The sequence below is a fragment of the Caretta caretta genome, chromosome 4, assembly GCF_965140235.1.
Source record: "Caretta caretta isolate rCarCar2 chromosome 4, rCarCar1.hap1, whole genome shotgun sequence".
Classification (NCBI taxonomy): Eukaryota; Metazoa; Chordata; order Testudines; family Cheloniidae; genus Caretta; species Caretta caretta.
This window is the reverse complement of record NC_134209.1, coordinates 152,922,322-152,928,321: the sequence shown is the minus strand read 5'-3', so window position 1 is coordinate 152,928,321 and position 6,000 is coordinate 152,922,322.

Here is a 6,000-nt window from a genome sequence, read left to right as displayed (position 1 = left end):
TAACCATGTGGAGATAATTCTTTTAGATCTTTAGTTCCCCTTTGTTTAGCGACCAGCTCAGCTTTTGCCGTACAACTTAGCTACTCAGCCTCTGACCCTTCTCTCCACCATCTTGGCATTGAGGAACCTGGACCATCGGATTCATTTGGCATACCAGAGACGAGCCTGGTCCTCGGTCTCTTACCACCGGGTCCCCAAGGAAGGGTGTAAGTGTACTAGTCTAAGTAGCTCTGTAAGGTCCGCCGGGGACTTTATTATTTCTTTTTGACTCTGTGTTTTGGAACTTTGATAACTTTTTCCTTTATTTTAATACAAATCTCTAACCCTTGGCTTTGTCTCAGCATGAGCGCCCTTGTCATACATCTCGCGGATTCTTGGAAGTCTCTGTGGAGCCTGATTCTGGGTCAAGAACTGTATTATCTACTGATTAGATCAATTGGTGAGCCTACAACTCATATTATATAAATAATCATATTAATCCCCTCGGATCCGGCAACAGGTGGCTAATTACCCTAGCGCAGTGTTTCCCAAACTTGGGACACTGCTTCTTCAGGGAAAGCCCCTGGTGGGGCGGGCCGGGCCGGTTTGTTTACCTGCCGCGTCTGCGGGTTCAGCCGATCGCGGCTCCCACCAGCCACGGTTCGCTGCTGCAGGCCAATGGGGGCTGCGGGAAGTGGTGCAGGCCAAGGGACATACTGGCTGTTGCTTCCCACAGCCCCCGTTGGCTGGGCACAGTGAACCGCGGGAAACACTGTGCTAGGGTAATTAGCCAGTTTGCATTTTGCTTTCTTCAGTTTCCTGTCATTGGATCTTGTTCTGCCTTTGCCTGCCCAATGAAAGAGCCCTCTACTACCAGAAATCTCCTCCTCAGGTAGGTACTTGTAGACTGTGATCAAGTCATCTCTTTGATAAGATAAATAGATTGACTTCATTTGGTCCTGTGTGGCTCCTGCCAGAGAGATAAATACCAGGGAGGGAGAGGAGTTAGTTAAGTTAAGTGTCCATGTGGACACAAGAACCAATGGCTATAAACTGGCTATCAACAAGTTTAGGCTTGAAATTAGGTGAAGGTTTCTAACCATCAGAGGAGCAAGCTTCTGGAACAGCCTCCCAGGGGGAACCGTGGGGGGAAAAAATGTAACCGGCTTCAAGACTGAGCTTGGTAACTTTATGGAGGGGAGGGTGTGAGGAGACTGTCCACAAAGGCATATAGCCGATCTGCGACTGCTAGCAGCAAATATCTCCAACGGCTGGAGTCAGGACACTAGATGGGGAGGGCTCTGAGTTACTACAGAGAATTCTTTCCCAGGTGTCTGGCTGGAGGGTCTTGCTCACATGCTCAGAGTCTAACTGATAGCCATATTTGGGGTTGGGTAGGAACAGGTCGTGCTGGTGGGGGAGTGGCACTGTATGTGAAAGAAAGCGTAGAATCAAATGAAGTAAAAATCTTAAATGAACCAAACTGTACCACAGAATCTCTGTGGATAGTAATTCCATGCTCTAATAAGAATACAGCAGTGGGGATCTATTACCAACCACCTGACTGCCATGGTGATGATGACTGAAATGCTCAGAGAGGTTAAAGAGACTATTAAAATAAAAAACTTCATAATAACGGGGGAATTCAACTATCCCCATATTGACTGGGTACATGTCACCTCGGGGCAGGCTGCAGAAATAAAGTTTCTTGACATCTTAAATGACTGCTTCTTGGAGTAGCTAGTCCTGGAACCCACCAGAGGAGAGACAATTCTTGATTTAGTCCTAAGTGGAGCACAGGATCTGGTCCAAAAGGTGAATATAGCTGGACCGCTTGGTAATAGTGACCATAATGTAATTATTGCAGAGAAACTAAATGAATTCTTTGCATTGGTATTCACTGTTGAGGACGTGAGGGAGATTCCCACACCGGAGCCATTCTTTTTAGGTGACAAATCTGAAGAACTGTCCCAGATTGAGGTGTCATTAGAAGAGGTTTTGGAACAAATTGATAAACTAAACAGTAATAAGTCACTAGGACCATATGGTATCACCCAAGAGTTCTGAAGAAACTCAAATGTGAAATTAAAGAACTACTAACTGTCATCTGTAACCTATCATTCAAATCAGCTTCTGCCCCAAATGACAGGAGGAGAGCTAATGTGATGCCAATTTTTTAAAAGGGCTCCAGAGGTGATCCCACCAATTACAGGCCAGTAAGCCTCACTTCAGTACCGGGCAAACTGGTTGAAACTATAGTAAAGAACAAAACTGTCCGACACATAGATAAACATAATTTGTTGGGGAAGAGTCAACATGGTTTTTGTAAAAATCATGCCTCACCAATCTGCTAGAATTCTTTGAGGGGGTCAACAAGCATGTGGACCAGGGAGAACCAGTGGATATAGTATACTTAGATTTTCAGAAAGCCTTTGACAAGGTCTCTCACCAAAGGCTCTTAAGCAAAGCAAGCAGTCATGGGATAAGAGGGAAGGTTCTCTCATGGATCAGTAACTGCTTAAAAGATAGGAAATAAAGAGTAGGAATAAATGGTCAGTTTTCAGAATGGGGGGAGGTAAATAGTGGTGCCCCCAGGGGTCTGTACTGGGACCAGTCCTATTCAAGATATTCATAAACGATCTGGAAAAAGGGGTAAACAGTGAGGTGGCAAAATATGCAGATGATACAAAACCACTCAAGATAGTTAAGTCCCAGGCAGACTGTGAAGAGCTACAAAAGGATCTTTTGAAATTGGGTGACTGGGCAACAAAATGGCAGACGAGATTCAATGTTGATACATGCAAAGTAATGCACATTGGAAAACATAATCCCAACTATACATACAAAATGATGGGGTCTAAATTAGCTGTTACCACTCAAGAAAGATCTTGGAGTCATTGTGGATAGTTCTCTGAAAACATCCACTCAATGTGCAGCGGCCGTCAAAAAAGCAAACAGAATGTTGGGAATCGTTAGGAAAAGGACAGATAATAAGACAGAAAAGATCATATTGCCTCTATATAAATCCATGGTACGCACACGTCTTGAATACTGCATATATCTGGTCACCTCAAAAAAGATCTATTGGAATTGGAAAAGGTTCAGAAAAGGGCAACAAAAATTATTAGGGGTCTGGAACGGCTTCTGTATGATGAGAGATTAAAAAAAACTGGAACTTTTCAGTTTTGAAAAGAGGCAACTAAGGGGGGATATGATAGAGGTGTGACGGGGCAAGGCCAGATGGCTATAGAAAAGTAGTGGGAGATAGATATCTTGGTACCAGGGATTTGTTTAGCATGGAGCTAATATAAGTGAAATAGCAGCTGCTCCAGGTCAATTAAGACTCCTGGATCCAATTAAGAACTTTCAAGAAGGCAGGGAGAAAGCTAGGTTGATTGGGACACCTGAAGCCAATCAGCGGCTTATCAAATAATTATAATCCGCCAATCAGCGGATTATCAAATAATCTGTTTCTCTTTCTGATTTAATCCTAATCATATAGGATTCTTATATTTTATCAGTATTAATTCCTATGAAATTAGGATGTGTTGAGGCATATGATGTGTTTCCCAATAATTATACATAGAATAAGTTTTGCTGAAATGCAAGAAGCCTATGGGCCTGTATCTGGTATGATCCACTAAATAGCTAAAAGTCTGATCCGTTAAGGGTAAGTCAGCATAAAAGCTGGCAACCTTTGGCACAGATAGGAATGGTCCCTGAACTTTGGGGAACTGAAGGGAGAAACTACACACGACACTGGACAGGTTTCTCCGGCATCTGCAACCGGTTGGTAACCGCAGGGCACGCCACAAACCTGGAAGTTGCCAAGAGAGCCTAGGGGGGCAGTTTTGGGCTTGAGATAATCCTTATTAATATGTAGAGAGTAAGTGTCATAATCCACTAGCCTATCGGAGAAGGGGACCCGTACATTTCGTAGGGTACAGAAACAAGATTTGGGTACAGTAGGTTGGGCCTGAATGACAGCACGTCAGGATCCTATAAAATACCTTGTACGGAAAAAGTTGGGAGGGCTTTTTCTTGTAGCTCTTTCTTTCCTTTGTTCCCCTAGATTCTATAGACTATCTATTCTATCTTCCATCACGGTATCCGCTCAGCTTGTGCGGTATAGTTAAACTACTCAGCATTCCGAACCACTGGGGAAGCCAGCTCCATCGTGTTATCGGGCTTGCCAGGAGTAAGGCTGGTCCTTCACCTCCTATTACAGGGTCCTCAAAGAAGGGTGTGAGTATGTTAGGTGAAGGTACTTATAATAGGAATGTTACCACCAGGAATTCCTTTACTGTTTTGCAGTCATAAGTGTCATAGAATTTATTATTTTATTATTTTTAAAAAAAGAACAGGAGGACTTGTGGCACCTTAGAGACTAACCAGTTTATTTAAGCATAAGCTTTCGTGAGCATCCGATGAAGTGAGCTGTAGCTCACGAAAGCTTATGCTTAAATAAACTGGTTAGTCTCTAAGGTGCCACAAGTACTCCTTTTCTTTTTGTGAATACACACTAACACGGCTGCTACTCTGAAGCCTATTTTTCTTTTGTTAATCTCAATAAAGCTTTTATCAATTTGGTGTTGTCCTCAGTGTAAGTGTTTTTGCCAAGCACCCCGAGAGTCCTCTCCCACTATAGAACTCTCCGAGTTCTCAGACCCTGTAGTCTGAATTGGACAAGAACCTACAGATCTTCTGGTCGGATGCGATAGTGGCGAGCCAAAACAACTAACCCATAAAATTCAGATCAACAATCTTTATAGTTCAATATCCTCATTCGGTGTCTGTGTTATCAGAACTCAGTTTTATTTGACTGGGGAAGTTATGGGGAACACGCTGATCCTTTAATGCCAACATTTCTTATCTCTTTCAAACATGGATTTTCAGGGGATTTTTACTCAAAGTTCTAGCATCACACTTGTAAATTAGTAAAATAAATCTTGTTAGTAAGTTTACCTGTTGCATTTTGAGGGGTGCTTTATTTTAGGGCCTTGATAATTGTTCCCCAACAGTGGGGACCCTGGTCAAAACAGTATAACGTGTGTGTTGTCTCCTGCCAGCTTGTGCGCTTACTGTGAATCTACACTACCCCAGACCTAGCGTGTCCTATCTGGATTTATTTTTGGATGGCCTTGAATTCTCTCTGCTTCCCAGCTAACCAGCACTGAAAGCTCTGATAAGGCTTTCTCCACTCCATGTATCTCACAAACAATAGGAGCAGGGGGAGGGAGAGAATTTATACCCCTTTCTGCATAGCAGGGTGCTTTTGATTAAGTGATTTTGTTTGCTAAGGCAGATAGTCTGGTGGCGGCTCATCTCTGGGTCAACTGGGCTCATGGCTAATAGCCCCAGAACTGTAGAGAAAGTAGATAAGGAAGTGTTATTTACTCCTTCTCATAACACAAGAACAAGGGGCCACCAAATGAACTTAATAGGCAGCAGGTTTAAAACACACACAAGAAAGTATTTTTTCACGCAATGCACTGTCAACCTCTGGAACTCCTTGCCAGGGGGTGCTGTGAAGGCCAAGACTATAACGGGGTTCAATAGGGAGCTAGATAGATTCCTGGAGGATAAGTTCATAGAGAATAGGTCCATCAATGGCTATTAGCCAGGATGGGCAGGGATGGTGTCCCTAGCCTCTGTCTGCCAGAAGCTGGGAATGGTGACAGGGAATGGATCATATGATGATAACCTGTCTGTTCATTCCCTTTGGGGCACCTGGCATTGGCCACTGTCAGAAGGCAGGATCCTGGACTAGATGGACCTTTGGTCTGACCCAGTCTGGCCGTTCTTATGTTCTTATATAAGCAGTGGGGCGGGGGGGGAGGGGGGGCGGGAACGGCTGCATCTCCCTGCGAGAAGGCTGGCACAGTGGGGGCCAGTGCATGGGGGTCGGATCTAGGGCCTTGCCACATCCTCTGGCTGGAAGTGGTTTCCATCACATACAGGGTTTACAGTTGGGTTCAATGGCTCTCAGCACCCCTGCTATCCACTTTTTTAAAGGATGCC